The sequence below is a fragment of the Varroa jacobsoni genome, unplaced genomic scaffold (genome assembly GCF_002532875.2).
Source record: "Varroa jacobsoni isolate VJ856 unplaced genomic scaffold, vjacob_1.0 scaffold_40, whole genome shotgun sequence".
Lineage (NCBI taxonomy): Eukaryota > Metazoa > Arthropoda > Arachnida > Mesostigmata > Varroidae > Varroa > Varroa jacobsoni.
The window spans coordinates 73,644-89,518 of NW_019212942.1; the positions used below are offsets into that span (position 1 = coordinate 73,644).

General features: G+C 40.0%; 1 long non-coding RNA gene across 1 annotated transcript in view; it reads left to right on the forward strand.

Annotated features, from left to right (window-relative positions):
* Nucleotides 1-5,130, forward strand: part of LOC111260178 (uncharacterized) — a 12,255-nt gene extending 7,125 nt beyond the window's left edge. Inside the window, exon 3 of the long non-coding RNA XR_002680147.1 lies at nucleotides 4,417-5,130. This is a non-coding gene — a long non-coding RNA (uncharacterized LOC111260178). The remainder of the gene's footprint in view (nucleotides 1-4,416) is intronic.
* Nucleotides 5,131-15,875: the final 10,745 nt, after the last annotated feature.

Below are 15,875 nucleotides of genomic sequence, written 5' to 3' on the forward strand. Positions count from 1 at the left end.
AGCGGAGGCAGTCTGTCCAAATAACGTGTCGGCCAGATATGCTCGGACTGAGTTAGTCATCCTGTGCTGTCAATTTGGACTTTCTGTCTCTACCTCCCTCTGCAGCAACTACGAATCGCGGCTCCTGTGCATAGTTCAACGGCCAAAAGGCAGCCATAATGGTTACCTCCTTGGCTTTCCTTAGCTGGCTCCTACTTTTCTATCCTCGTAAGTGCCGCAGTTAGCGCGGATGACAAGGCAAGAAAGGCTGCAAAGGCGTATGTCTCTCATGGACGGACGCGATGGTAGAAGCAGCAGCAGCAGCAGCACGAACGCAGACAGTGGAAAAAATAATAAGCAACAACGAGTAGCCAGCGCAGCAGCTGTATCTGCGAAGATGCACAAGTGTAACACGCATGACCGTAGTATCCCGAAGAGTATTTTCTGCTGACACAATGGCTGAAAAAGCCACTTTCGCGACTATGAAATATTGTTACATCTATATCTTAAGCCTGTTAGTAAGCGAACCGCAAGCAGGCGCAAATAGACGACTTTTTCTTCTTAGCCTTTTTGACAATTCATATTAGAGAACGGCAAGCTAGGTACACGTCGTCGCTATGTACTGCGTTCAGGTCCTATAAGGAAATCGAGGTCATGTACAGGACTTGGCTTTGCTTTTTCTGGTGTCAAACCTGGATATAGTGAAACGTGTTTTTATTATCATCGTTATCATCATAGTCGCAATTACGGACCATTATAAAGAGTTTTGTCGTGACATTTTCTTTGTAATATACGGTAATGCTGCACGTAACAATTTTAAGAAACAGTTCAAGATAGTCCATAACTCTTACAATTAATCGAAGCTTCCATGCCCTAATGCTATATCTAACATTATCCGCTTTTCGAAAGCAATGTCAAGATAGGGCTTGAACTCTACGTGATCGTTCATTGCTCCGTACGAGCCCCATGGTCGCCGCACAGTAGCTCTGCGTTAAATTACTTGACAGTCTATCTCCGTTGTGCAGAAGCGCTAAATTTATGGTTTCAGGCAAGCAGTGTTGACAAAAGATACTTAGTAAATAAATTTAACCCCAGTAGCAGAAAACGACATCTGTAAAACGCACGCGCAACATCTGGCTTTCCTTTGAAATCACAGCTCAGCTCGTGGAACAATCTCTATTTCTCTTCGGCGAAGCTCAACATCCGCAAGTAACCATTCGGGAAGAGGTATAAGACATAAATTTATGGTTCTCTTCGCTGAAACGGGAACACGCGGACAGATCAAATGCATCCTATTTTTTTTAAATGCAGGTGCCACAATCTGCGTCACGTACTTACAATCCTATAACGTAATGATACATTAATTTAGTAGTAGGAAATTACGTGTTACTTTGACTTATGCTGGATCTTTAACCATAATGTTTTTTCGTTTACTCTACTCAGTGCGAGATAGAGACAACACATAATACTTTTGCAAGTGTCGGTTTTTCTCGCTTCGCGCTGACGCAGGGTCCAGCAAGCAATTAAGGATAGCACCGGACGCGAAGGAAAACAGCTGTTTTTAAGCATGTTACGCGCAGAGCGCGTAAAGCAGTATGTCCGGCCGCCGTCCAATAACTAGTCAAATTTGTTTACGCGTTAGACTTTCCGTAATACGTCAGAGTGTCCTTGCCCCCTGCTACACTGACATTTTAGAACAGACTAGATCAGTAGTTGCATAGCTTCAAATACGCTGTTTCAAAGCTATGAGCCAAAGCTTCTATGTGGCATATTTTGCCTACACGATTTGTGTCAGTGTTAGCTACACCCTATGCAGAAATAAAATTGCTTCTATAACAGACGTGTAAATCTATGTTGGATGAATTGACGTAATCGGACAAGGACGAGAAATGTGGTCATCCGGTCTTCTTGTTGGATCGCATCATAGAGTCCTCTCTTGTATGCATATATGAGATAAAGGTACCTTTAAAGTAGTTAATTCCTTGTAACCGTATAAGAGGAACAACAAATTCCATGAAACCCTATATTTGTCGTCGCAAGCTACGAAATAAGTATCAGATAAGGTATTATTATACACTTAATTACGCCATCTAGATAGAAGAAAGGGGCCAAGATAGTTTGCTAGCTAACTGTTTACCTTTTGCGTCGGCCTTGTAGACGTTTCTATGTAATGATAGTAGACGCTTTCAAGGATCCAGATATTCCTTGTAACTCTATTTCAATCCGGAAGCCTTGAGTTGTGACCTCTCTAGCGTGCTAGTGTGCTCTTCTTATAAATATTGATAACTGTGTCCCTCCTGTAGTGGTGCTCGATACAAGAGAACCTAAGGAAACGGATCCTCATTAAGTATAACTGATCTTCATCTGCCTATTTCTGGTAAAAAAAAAGATAGGTCTGTGTTTGATTACTGAATTTAATCCATTGTAGGACTTTTTTATTTAACATTTACCAACATTTTGAAAGTGACGAGGTTACTAGCAGCCCGGTTTCGAAACTGTTATTTTTGTGCAATACTGATACTCTGCGGAGCAAGAAAGAGACAACGAACGTAAGCGCCATGTTATTTCTATAATTTTTCCGAAGTAAGTTGACTGAAAATTTCGTTCTTGACTTCAGAATGGCTGTGTGATTAACGGTATATCGAATACGGATAATTCATAGGATCACATTCTAAGCTTTTGGGTTTGATGTTAGGTAGAACGAGAAAGTTTGACAGTTCTTTTTAAAAAACAGTGCTCAGCTAAAATTGGTTTCTTTTTCCAACGGATACATGAGCAAGAGATACTCCCCGTTCTCTAACGAAGTATTTTGTGTCCGGTCTAGTCTTGTCTAGTTGTGGTATGACAAGCAATGAGCTCAGAGAATCAGACATGGCTTCCCTTTTTCTATCTTAATTTTTCAAGTTCTCCCCCTTCCTGATGGAGATTTCCCGAAGCTTGTATATTTTGAAGCTATTCGATCGTTACGTAGCCTGATCCATAAACTGTCAAAAGAATGATTAAGGCAATCAGTCGCCTCCTTTTCAGATCCTTAAAATAAACAAGCGACATGGATAAACATACGCTCACAGACATAAGAAGAAACATTCGTCTGGGTTAAGCATATTTACCTAAGCAACACCTTTCAACACACCGGCCGTATGGGCCGTGCAATTTTGTTTCAGACTCATGTATTGTCTTTGCAATATTTATTTTTTCAATAGAAGCCAAATCAAGAATTACCGTACGTTGAAGAAACGTAGTAAACGAAGTACTACTGATAGTTCACTAGCTCTTTTTCGCTGATCGCTAAAAGGTTTAACAAATACCGAAGGTTTTTATCACGCCTTTGTTACTAACAGAGACGATAGAACAGTGCTACTTAACAGTTAGAAAAACTATACCTATTTAAATAAAAAACGCGCTAGCTTTTATTAAGCCTGGGTTTTCTAGTACAGTTTTAAACTCATTTGTGCAATTAAGTACGTTGGTATATTTAAAGTGTGCTCCGTTCTAATGTCCTTAGAAAGCTTATATTAGGCTCGCTTCAATCACAATTTTAGGCTTAGGGTCTCTTCTCGTCTCTACAGTTCTTCCGTGTTTTGCTTGCTGGCCATATCTGTGTGTAGATGTATTGAGGACTACCGATGAAAAGTGTTTTCTTATCCTTTAGACTGCGCACCCTGTGCGCAGTGCGTTTCCAATTTTATAGGGTTCAAAGAGATCCCAATTTCTATAGTCAAAGGCCCTCAGCTAAGGTATGCATATATACATGCGTGTTTATATATAGCTAACCGCAAAAAAACTACCCGGTAAAAGACCTGTACGAGCGTGGTCGTCACTTAACTTGCAAAGGACTTCAAAAATGCCTGTCCCCTTTGTTATCTAATAGTCCTCGAAAAGATTGTCAGTGAGAACATTCACAAGGCTAGCAAAGTCATGCATTAACACCAAACTATACCGAGAGTTGGGTAGCGGAAATCAAGGAGTGCACATGGTTTCATCTATTGACCATCTAAACATTAGCATTTAACCGTTTACGATCTGCTGCAATAACGAATGACAAACATTCATGACTTGAGCTGCTGTTCCAATTTATTGACCCTATTGAAAGAGCCTAGGCGACAGGTGAAGCAAATCATACAACTGACAAAAAAAATGAATAGGTGTGCTGATTGTAAAGGCAAAAAAAAAAAGTACATCTAAGGACACATATATATATTCAACGTCTCTAATGATCTGTCCCCTCTACAAAACTTAACTGTTCGCCCAATAAAAGTGCATCACAGTATTCACAGTTGCACGCCCACCATAATAAAGTGAATCCCCATCATAGTAAACAGCATAGCATCAAAGTGCAAAATAAAAGTTCCAGTTTAGGGCGGAGAGCAGTTACGGCAACTTCAGCAGCGACATCGTGCTTCGACTCATTGGTGAACTTCGGTTTGTCTTTCATAGGCGGTGGAAGTACTATTGCTGCTGCTGCTGCTGCTGCTGGAAATGCAATGGCATGTCCCCCTGATCTCCGAAAGACGATACGTGAGAAGCATGCGAATCGATCATAACCGCTGTGTCGTCCGGCGACTGCCCCAGGGCGAGAGCGAAAAATAACCGAAAAAAGAGCTGCAGAGCAGAACCAGAAAACGGCAGAACAAGCGGGAAAGCGATGCGCTAGGTACCAGAGAAAGCGCGAAACATGCGGTAGATCGATGACCGTAAAAGTGACCTTCCTCATTGCCGTGTCGGAACGAAGGACCTTTTAGCATTAAAGATATAATGACCATAGGGCACACAAAAATAACAGCAGGGACGATGCCGGAGAGAGGCGAACATGTCACCATTGAAAAGACGTGGAAGTGCGCCAGAATCAAAACGTTTGCTGCCGTGAACCAGCTTTCCCAAGTCACTGTCGTTCACACCTACTTTCCAGTAGTGCAACATGTACTGGATATATATATATATGTATCTTTGTGTGCACGTATGAACTGCAGGTTATTTTAGGCTTTACGACTCTCTTGTTTAGCTAACTGAATAGTGGTGGGATTGATCACTATATTACTTGGTATTTAACTAATAATATATAAAATTAACGCAGGTTATGATGAGCAAAATTGCCACAAAAGAATGTGTAGCAAAAATATTTTCTGAGATGTTAAATAAAAATAAATAGCTCTCCTAGGATAACATCTTGTTCGAATTCTTTTTTATCAAAGTAATACCTGTCAGCCTTCCAACTATTCCTATAGTGTGAGTATGTCTATTGAATTACCTCCTCGATATAGCGTCAAAATGCTTCTTAATAAGACGCATATAATGTTGGTCTTCAGTGATATCCAATTGCCGTTAATTTTGAATCATTTCAAGTTTCTGATCCTGGTAAAGTAGACTCAAAAGCAGTAACACTCGTTGGATATCAGCTCGACATTTTACTGGCAGACTAAACTTGAATCGATATTTATTACGTAAAAAGGTCAGAGAGGTAATAGCATATAATTCTAATGAAATAACTACTATAATAAATAGTAGTTATTTTATTAGTAGTGTTTCTTTTGCATTTTATCTACTTCTTCCTTTACGTAGAGCGTATGAAAACTTAAATTTCACCTGTACAGTGAGAGTCCACAGCTCGCTCGCTATGCAGTTATTGCAAATTAGCCACAAATAACCATACTACGGTACATATCTGCCTGCGTGAATGGCTGCACGTTGGGATCGTATGTGTTCAAGCGTTTTCTCGAGCTATCTTGACTATCTCTCACAAACAGGCTGATAGGCTTCAGGTTTAATGCATCGCTCGGGCCCAGAACTGATCTCTTTTCTATTCGGTATCGACAGGACCACACATGGTCATAGTCAGTGTCTATTTGTTTACGTAAGAAGAAACAGAGGCAGCTCATGACTTCTTGTGATCAAGACTTCTGTCGGCGAAGACGCCTGGTTCTTGGCGCCCGCTAGTAGCAGACAATTTCTACTTGTTCCTGGGTGTCTCGCTAATTATTGGTTTTCCCATGTGGCGTCTCTTTTTTTTCGATCGCCACTCTTCTCTTCTGTGTGGCAGATGTCTTTGACCTCAGGAAGCTGTGGTTGAGACATACGCATTCCAGTATAATGTTCCCAATGCTCTAATAGTAAAAATGCAAGCTTCTTTGATGAAAATCAGAGAAAAAATAGCATTATTGCGTATATGGCAACAAGGCCGTAACTACTAAAACGTGAAGCATATGAGGCTCAAGAGCCAGCTTAGGATTTGTTGACCAAGCATGCGATCAGACTCGCTCAGTCCTTTGACGTTATCCCTACCGTATCGTATCTCGAAATGCGTTTACGAAGGCTTTTCGCTTATGGTCACGAGTGTACTAAATAACATTAAGATTTGATACTGGTATTCCTTGTATGGCATTCGCGGTAGTTAGAAAGGCAGCCACGTAAGAGATTGAAGCTGTGGAACCAACAACTGAAAAATCGTGCCTCTTGAATTTTGTCGGAGCATCCACTTGTAAGTTCGTCACTCTTTTATTGTTACAGGCGGGATTCGTGCTACTATTCGTAACAAAAGCAAACTATTCAATATAATACAAAGCCAGGTATTTGACACTACACCTTGCGGTGACCGTTATGAGCGGCCGCGTACGTGGGACGTACGTGGGGACGTATCGTGAATAAGTATCGTGGACATCATTAGATGTAGTTGTATTAGCTTTCAGTCATACCACCCCGTTCGCTACCGCTATAGATCACACGACATAGTTGAGCTACATAAAGATATCTAGATTTCATTTTTTAATCTTTTCGTTTAAAAAATCATTAGCCAGAGGTTAACTCGTTTTTACTGAGTTCGCTAAAGATTCGCACAATTAATAATATATACATATATGACAATAAAAAAAATGCAATGAAGTTTTAAAAAAGACGAAGCCGTTTGGAAGAGGAAAATCAGCACTCGCGTAGATTAAGGTCGGGTCGCATGATACGGGCAACCATAGGAAGGTTTAGCAGAAGAGGGAATTGAAAACAATGGATAGACAACCTTTCGCCGTGAGAGGAGTGGGTGCGCTGCCAAGAGTGGATTGGAAAAATCGGAAATTCTATAATTGCGGTTCGCAAAGAGAATTTCGATAACGCCAGAATAGTCAAATAATTGCTCCTCTTTGGTGAATGTAAACTCTTACAGTATGCGCAAAAGCCCCCTGTTGCCGTTTCCTGGACTTGATAAAGCGCGCTTCAGATTGATCGTTATATCAGTTTAGCAGCTAAGCTACTTTTATGCCAGTCCATTATCTAATGGAAAGTGTGATAAGCTTGAATAATTGATAATATATCTATTGACTATTTCTTACTAGGCAACTATCGACTACAATATGACTGAATCCATAACGGGTTCGATATAGAATGATAAACTGAATGCGATCATTATCCTATAAAGTAATTCAGAGGACGAATGGAGGATTCGCCTGTGCCTTCACCTTAACCTCAACATGGCTATATATAAGAGCTTGCTTCCGCTCATTGGAGAACTTGCTGAAAAATACATTGAACACTCATCTGAACGCTCCTTCCACCAGTCAAAATATTTCTAGGACGTTTTCTGTAACGTTATCTTTTCCGATTTCCAGCACAGTTTTGGATGGGATGCAGTTCAAATCGTAATCCGCAAAGAACGGTTCCTACTATATATGTCACAATGATCTGCTAATAGCAAGCTGCATAGCTAGTCGTTGCATTCATCATTTGTTGAATTTGGAAATTTATTTCGACCGTTGCTAATTTAAAGCAAATGTCTCGCTATTCCATCTACATGCAATGACCCATAATGGGCTCCATGCTTTGGAATCCGCCATGTTTTCTGGCGAGTTTGCTATACCTTTGCCATTAGCATCTACCGGTACTAACTCTATCATCAATGAAGGTACACTCAAATGTTTCGATAATCATAAGACGCCAAACCGATTGCGTTTATTGAAACGCTATCTCATTTGCCTAGAAAAAAATCGTCGTCTGTAATTAAGGTGTCCGTTTTACCTATGCTTCTAAAGCTGCGTTTTATGATAATTTGCTTCACCTTTATCCCATTTCAAATTTTCTGGATGGGAAATAGGTAGTACAATCCTATCATCCTAAGGATCAAATAAAAGCTACACATATACTTAGCATAACTCGTCTCAAAGATATACTTTATTCTTTAAAAGTTCTCTCTATCGCACATGCTCAGCTCTACGACACGATGTCCTGGGTCAACGCTATTACCGTTCATTTATTGCTGGCCATTCGTAATCGTACACATATTAACATTGCGTGCATGACGTGCCCACAAACATAGCAACACCGGCCTTCATTGAATGCCGTTTATAGCTATGCGTCTGATCCAATTACAACTTGCACGTTTATCGTCAATTGCGCTTGAACGCTAATACTGCAACAGCACATTGGTATCTGTCTATAATATAGTTCTTACTTACTGTATCTGAAGCCGCGTACTGTACCCAGATAATTATATAGTTAATAAGCTGGTATTCGTTCTACTATTATATAGAGTGTTATTTCTAAATTCAGTCGCGTCGGCGCTCTTTCCGAATAACTGGAAGTTTTGTCGTGCATTGTGTAAGTGGACAAACTCAACTTCGAACCGATAGTAAGTTTTAGCTTGTGTACGTGCCATGGTCTAAGCGTATGCCACTTTAGCAGTCTCTAACTGTACGGATATTTTTTCAGAAACAGAGTGCAATCGCCCGGCACAGTTTATTACCTCGACTACGAAACAAATCGATTCTCTAATGGCCGTGCCGCTTGCGTCGCCTTTGGGATCGCCGTTCTAGAAGCGAAGCAGTTTCACCTTCGAAGATCTTTCGGATGCTAGTTCAACATACAGATGCTGCGGAATGGATTGGATATTGAGAATCGTGTATCGAGTCTGGTACTACACCTCATTCAAATTCGACGGACGACTTATTTCTCGCTCGGAGGACATCGAACGCCGTATCGAAAAACTTCAAGCGATACCAAACTGTGTGCAGGTTAGTTTCATCCTGAGCTTTCTATTCTAGCTACTATTGTCACGTCCAACGATTATCAACAAGAAAAAGCTACTGCAACAGTCGTCCAAGGTGTTGAACGTAGACTGTTCGATGATTTGTTTAAACGTCAACCTTTTATAGACTGCAGTTTCAGGCGTAAACATTTTCCGTGCCTGCGAAAAGATCGTATGAATGTCTGCTACGCGCTGGGCTCATGTACGTTGCGTAAGGTCAAATGGCGTTCGTGTTTCTGTATTAATATTTAGCTAGGGCGTTAAGACCAATCACCCGCCGCTGGGTGTACGATCCCTCTCGAAGGAGATGTGAACAACCGGGTAATGTCACGGTGAGAAATAACCTATAACCTCTTATTGGGTTCGTGATCTTTCTCAGAATATTCCTCTGGCTTATTTAACTAACGGCGAACTTGTTCAGAAAAGGCACCGTCATTATTGCAAGCACAGGTCACGTTTGACTTTCGCCGTCACACCATAAGGATTGAGTTTAACTACACGATGTCGAAATATTGAGCGGTAAGTATCAATACTGTCAAATACGGTTGCTAAAACGTTGTCCGAGTGGTAATATCATTAAATTAATAGCAAAACGATATTACTTCTCTGGTAGTCATTATACTATTTTGAAATGCAGGTTCAGTCTGTTAGGTCGCAGTAGAGTTCGGTGAACGAAGGATTTTTCCCACCGAGACCATGATGCTGGGGGTAAATAATTTTAACTAAAAAATAGAGATTTCAGGAAAAAATAACACAGAGGATGTTCCTAAGGGAACATGTGATTATGTGAGAATTATTGCCTCAGTTAGGAAAGCCAAATTTTTTAGAGGATAGTCTGCTCATCTGTTTAATGGATATTTTACTTAACTAAACATCATTAGTAGTCAAATAACGAAAAGGTCAGGTATATCACAGCTGATTTTGAAGATAACTACATTTACATTTTCTACTATAGTTGGAACTTTAAGGATATCTGCGAAAGGCTAGTACTTAGTCTTCTATCTGGTACTACTCAAACACTCGTGAGACTAGCTAACAACTGAAATAAACTTAAGTTATAAAAAATTCAATTGTAGCATTAGTTTTCTTTTTTTCTGACCTTGAGAAAAGAGTTAAAAACCCCGATATTTTTGAAAACATGGGTCACACTTCTTTTGTCAACATTAAACGTGATGAATCGTGATGAATGACGACTATTGATCTGTTTTACAGACATTTGTTGTGATATCACCAAAGAGCCTAGGAAAATGTACAGTACTTTTTGTATACTTTCCACCATATTTTATTATGTTGGAACCTATAAATCTTTAAAGGTAAGTAAGTCTTACTTGAAGATATGTTTCTTATACTGCGTCTTATCATTCCTTAAAGAATCAGACCAGAATTTTAGGATATTCTGTAAAGTATATATATATATATAGCAATTAATTTTTTGAGGACAACAAAACTGCAGTATATTATGTTGGCACTCTAATCACTGATAGTTATACTTTGCTCACAGGTGCCTTCACAGCTTTGACACTTTGGGTTGAAAGAAAACTTACGCAGTTCAAGATGTGATAAGTAATCTACGAGAGTAGGATGCATTAGGAATGAACGGGGGTTCTGCAGTTAAAATTTCTACATTTTTAGGTATATTTTTTCGCCTGGCGTCATTCGCCATCGGGATCATTCGACTATACGGTGGTTCGTAAAATGAATAAAGGCATGGGTTTGTGTAAGATTCTAAATCGATTCAAATCAAATTAAGGTGCTTCTATAAGTGGCTTACCGTTTTTAAACGCTGCCTAAGGTACCAGTCGGGTGAAATTCAGCAGGAGTTATACGATAGAAAATATAATGAGAAAACAAATAACTCTTGGGTATTAGAACGGTTGTATTCGCTGACATTTTCATCCCTAAAAATCTTTTGTTTTGGTCACCTATGCATCGACGTAAATATTTTGCCTTAATGGCAGGTTTTACCAGGACAGTAAAAATGTACCAATTCCCATAACATAAATGTGGAATTTGTGACATTTCCCATGCTTTATTTCGTGAGGCTGATCAAAAAGCACCCGGTGGCACCCACATAAAAGCATGTTACTCTCTGAGGTCGGCTTGCGGCAAATTAAACCCATCTCATCTGCTCCATATATTCCGTCTTCAGGACCTCAAACAGCTGTCACTGCTCTCGTATCGATATGGCCGAAATCTCCTGACAGCGAATTCTATGCCTCAACCTTTGACATTTAAAGCCACCGAGCTTTGTTAGTATAACACCCGTTAGAGGGGTTGAAGTCTAATACAACGCGCCCTGTACTACAGCGGATGCTGCGTGCCCCTTTTCGACGAGACTCCTAACCAAGGTGGTAAAAATGAGAGGCAACAAAATAGGATTTAACATAGCATAAAGATAACTCCGAAGAAATACACAAATATTACAGCAAAGTTAGAATGAGCTTATGTCAAGCGAAGTCTTAAGAGATACGCGAAACGATGAAAGTTGCATGAAAATTATCACTGTTGTGCCTTGCCAGGTTCGAGGTTCATTTCAGCGAACAGACACAGGCTAAAAATTGCCGTGGGCGTTTCAGAAGGAAGTAGATCATCACTCATAGGAATCAGCCATTTAAATGTGTGTTTGTCTCCCCAAGTTGCCTAACCTCAAGGGACTAGATTAGCTGCGTCGTACCTTATGTTATTCTAATTCTGCTCAGCGTGATAAACTTTCGGTTGCCTGAAATAGAGCTTGGAGGAGTTAGCAACGATGGCCAACGGGAGATATCCCGGTGTAACAATGAAATCGGGTCACCTAAACAAATTAGGTAGTCGGCTGATATGCAACAAACTGGAATGAGAATTACAGTGGAGGTCTGACACGTTTTTGCTTGTATGTATACTATTATAAATGTGATAACCTCCTGACAGGAGCTTAGGCATCTGAATATCCATTTGATTTTTCTAAAATATTGCCAGCGCTTTCGAAAAGCCCATAAAAATCGCCTCAAAAAATTGCAAATGCACTTAATATTGGAACCTACAACAGCCGTTTATGTAGCGCAGAGTCCTGCTTAGTTATCTCGCTCAAATTGGGTTAGAGTTTGGGAAAAGTTTTTATTTAAGAAAATTAATACCCAACTACGTATAATTTTCAGAATCGTTGGCAATTATAACGTGATATTTTATTCTATTGGCGAATTCAGATGTGTATAATAACAATAAAAATCAAAATCAACATCAACTTGATCACTTGCTTATAGTGGGCGCAGAATGCTATAATTAACAATCGTCTTGATCGTTGGAACTTTTCCTATAATGAGTATAATAAAAATGGAAGCCACCTTCTACTTACTGGTTACAACTTATGGTTAATCACCTACTTTTTCAACTTATACATTTTATTGAGTCTGCAAAGTATCATCACGTCGTCGTACAATTCAATCCGGGTCACATATTATTTATTACAAACAGAAAACCTTTACTGGGGATTTGGTATGCATCTTTCCACGCTCTACTCACATCGGACTCATGTATTCCCTTCCTTTTTTTATATTTAAGAAACTGTCATACGAAATGCCTCACTATTGAACCAGAGCGATTAACTTGGCCATAACCGAGACTAGTCGTAATTGAAATAAAACTAAAATCTGAGCTGTCAAACCTCTGATCATTATCGCTTTTTCCCTCACCCTTAAGCAATTTCAGACACAATCGATACTTTTTCTGCCCTGTGCCCTTCCTCCTGTTTTCTTTCTTATAAAACATTACCTAAAAGACTTTATTGGCGCAAACTACTACGACTAGTGCACGAACGCACTGTGCTATGAAAATACAAGGAGGTAAAGAGACGGGTGAAAAATTAATTCAGGTCTTAGTTTCAGTGTGTTTCTTGGAGAAATCGGAAGAAGTCGCGAAGGTATAATTCAATTAGAAATTATCTAAACGGAAAACCCCGAGCGTTTTTTGCAAACCTGCCGCTGGAAAATAATTCCTAGATTGAAAAAAAAAAAGCAGTTACCAGATATTATGCCTAGTCAAGTTGGGTTTTTTTTAAACGTACTGTCTGAGATGTTTTTCTCTTCAAGACAGAGGTACAAGCTTTGTTAGTCTGCGGCCATAGTTAAGAGCTCAGCAACGATATCGGGGATGAGTGAAAGATCTGGCATTACGACAACACCAAGATCGTTAGACGAGGAGCATTTATGTAGAAAAGCAGATGAACAGAGATAAATTATGATTAATCGGATGGAACAATAACCGAAACGTTGGTTAAAATATGGCGATTTAGAAAAAAAAATCAACGAATTTTTACTTGCTCTATTATTGTACGTAAGCTAGACATATGTAAACGCATGTGTATATATAATGCGGTTGCGTTTATGAAGACGGAAGTGCTATGAAAATACTTTTATATAAAGTGAGAATGAAAGATCAAAAGTTACTGAAATCTGCACACATTCAAGTGTACTTATTTCTTTTTAACTAAATTAAGAACTACATCCGTTGTCGGCTTTCGGCTTTAGGGAAGACTTGATTTCCATCCGTTATAGAGAATGTTCGATCTCTTGGCAGGGCCCAGGACTCTTTCTCGAATCAATGGCACGTTTGAATCTCGTCTTTTTAATGTATTTTTTATGCGTGAGCCAATAGCTATGAATGATCAAACGAAAGCGAACGAATCAGAGGAACTGCTGGCGCATGCCGCTGCTAACTGAGACGCGACAGCAGTCTGTATGGCTGAATTCCATATGAGAGGATTTGGCTATGTTGTTTCAGTCTCTAACAAGCGCAGTTTCCAACAGGGAGCCGGCTATTTATTCTCAGATCAGCTGAATCATAATCAAAGATAAGGGTGGCTAAAGGAAGACTACGAACCAGGGCAGTAGCAGTATAAAAAAACGGCTAATAATGAACGTAAAAGAGATGGTTCCAAATTTCCCGTTGACGACGCGCTCCAATTTCTCCCGTAATCACAGTCAATGTACGTATATTTTGTATCTTTGTAGTTGTTTCTTAACCAAACGTTTTCCGTGTTTATGTTGACTCGTACACTGATGCGTAGCTCGTACAAATAAACGAATTGAGGTAACACTTAATAGCTATATAGTATTTCAAAGTACTTCAAAGTAGCATACGAAACTGAATACCTTTTCTATAGAAAAATTGGTATAAACAATATCTGGGCAACTAAAAATGCACTTCCTTGATACATTAAGCCCAAGAAAGGCAGCAGACCAACGTTGAATCCTTCTATTGCCAATGCTGCCATTAAGCGTTGCTTCCGATTGCGACAATTCCTATTTTTACTGCTATGGTTTTAACAATTTGAGTGGTAAAACCAATTTTCGTATTCTGACTCAATAAATGTAGAACATAGTTTATTTCGAAAGGGTTCATTTTAAATAAGCTATCATTGCTAAATTGGGACAGAGAGTTTGGTAGGCTGTTTGTGGGGTCGGGCACGTGCCCATACGCTACCGTTAGTAGCAGACGAAAGGCAGTTTTTTCTATTAACAAATTCAACAATCCGTCATGGCAAGCAATAGTGCGTAGTTTTCAGCATTTAAGAAAAGATCAGTTACTCTTCAATCTGTACGCGCTAGACTAACTCCCAGCGCGATTATCAATCTCTTAGAACGCCCCAATCCTCAGCGTGCCGCATCGCAACGGCGTGTGCGGCAGCAGAAGCAGCTTCGGGCATAGCGCAATGGAAAATCCACGATAGATGAAAAACAATGTGGATTAGAAATGGAATCGCTGTCATCAAAATGTATAGTCCTAACTGTTCCTCCGTTTCGATCAGGGTGCTAATGAACGAATTCGATGTGACTGAACGCACGAAAAAGCATGCCTTTCGAGCTAGTGCGCTACACGTCATATACAATCAAAGTCAAACAGACGCTCTCTGAGGAGAACAAATCAAGGGCTTCATTGCTATTGCTTGCCACTCAATTGCCGCAACGATTTTTCTTTGGCAAGAGTTTTCTTATTCTCGATGCATATGTAATGAATACAAGCATTTTTTTGGGAAAAGCCCATATGTTGATAGTTGTGTATGGGAAAAAAAATATCATGGTATTGCATCTCCTACAGAGGACTAAAAACGTCACTAGAGAGGTTTATCCGCATGCCTTATAAACGGTTGGACAATCGTAGATTCTTGAAGTGTTTACACGTCTTACAACACGATGAAGCACCGGCTCACAGAAGCTGATTAATGCTGAATTGGTTAAGAATGCAGGCATGTTTTGGCATGAGCAAATATGACTGCCGAGACTTGAACCCTCTGGGTTCTTATGTATAGAGCGTTGCTGAACGAGAGTCAACGAGTCTCAATATGGCGACATCGACTCGCTAGCGTGTGCCTTTATCAAAAAGGCGTTTGCAGGATTGCGAAGGACACATCTTGAAAATACCTGCAGGCGGTTTAAAAGCCGAATCAAGCAGTAGTCGCGGTGAGTACTGCTTCTATTTGAACAGACGTGACTGTCAGAACGAACACTTATGGCACACGTAAAAAGAGTTGTTAAAGTACCTATATTGAGACATAGTCGTAAAAACAAAGGATAATGAAAGGTTCCAATTGAGGTGCCGTCCTCTGTCTACAATAAAGGATTACGGGGAACCGAACTGTCTAAGAACTGACACGACGAGGCGCGCTCTGATATGCAGACACTCAGTACAATAAATCAGTAAGCGCATACGGCAGTGCGGCTGCTCCGCTTTTGGTGGTACTTGTAATTGAAAAATCATTTCGTACTATATCAATGGGAGTTTAGGTGGAAGGAGGTGTTGTGTTGTTAGAGATTAGCAGCCGACGCCGCTATAGCGTCTGTTCAGATAGAGGGAAGGACAAGCAACTGGAGAGAGAGAGGAAGGGAAACGACGTTAAGATATTTGATGAAATATG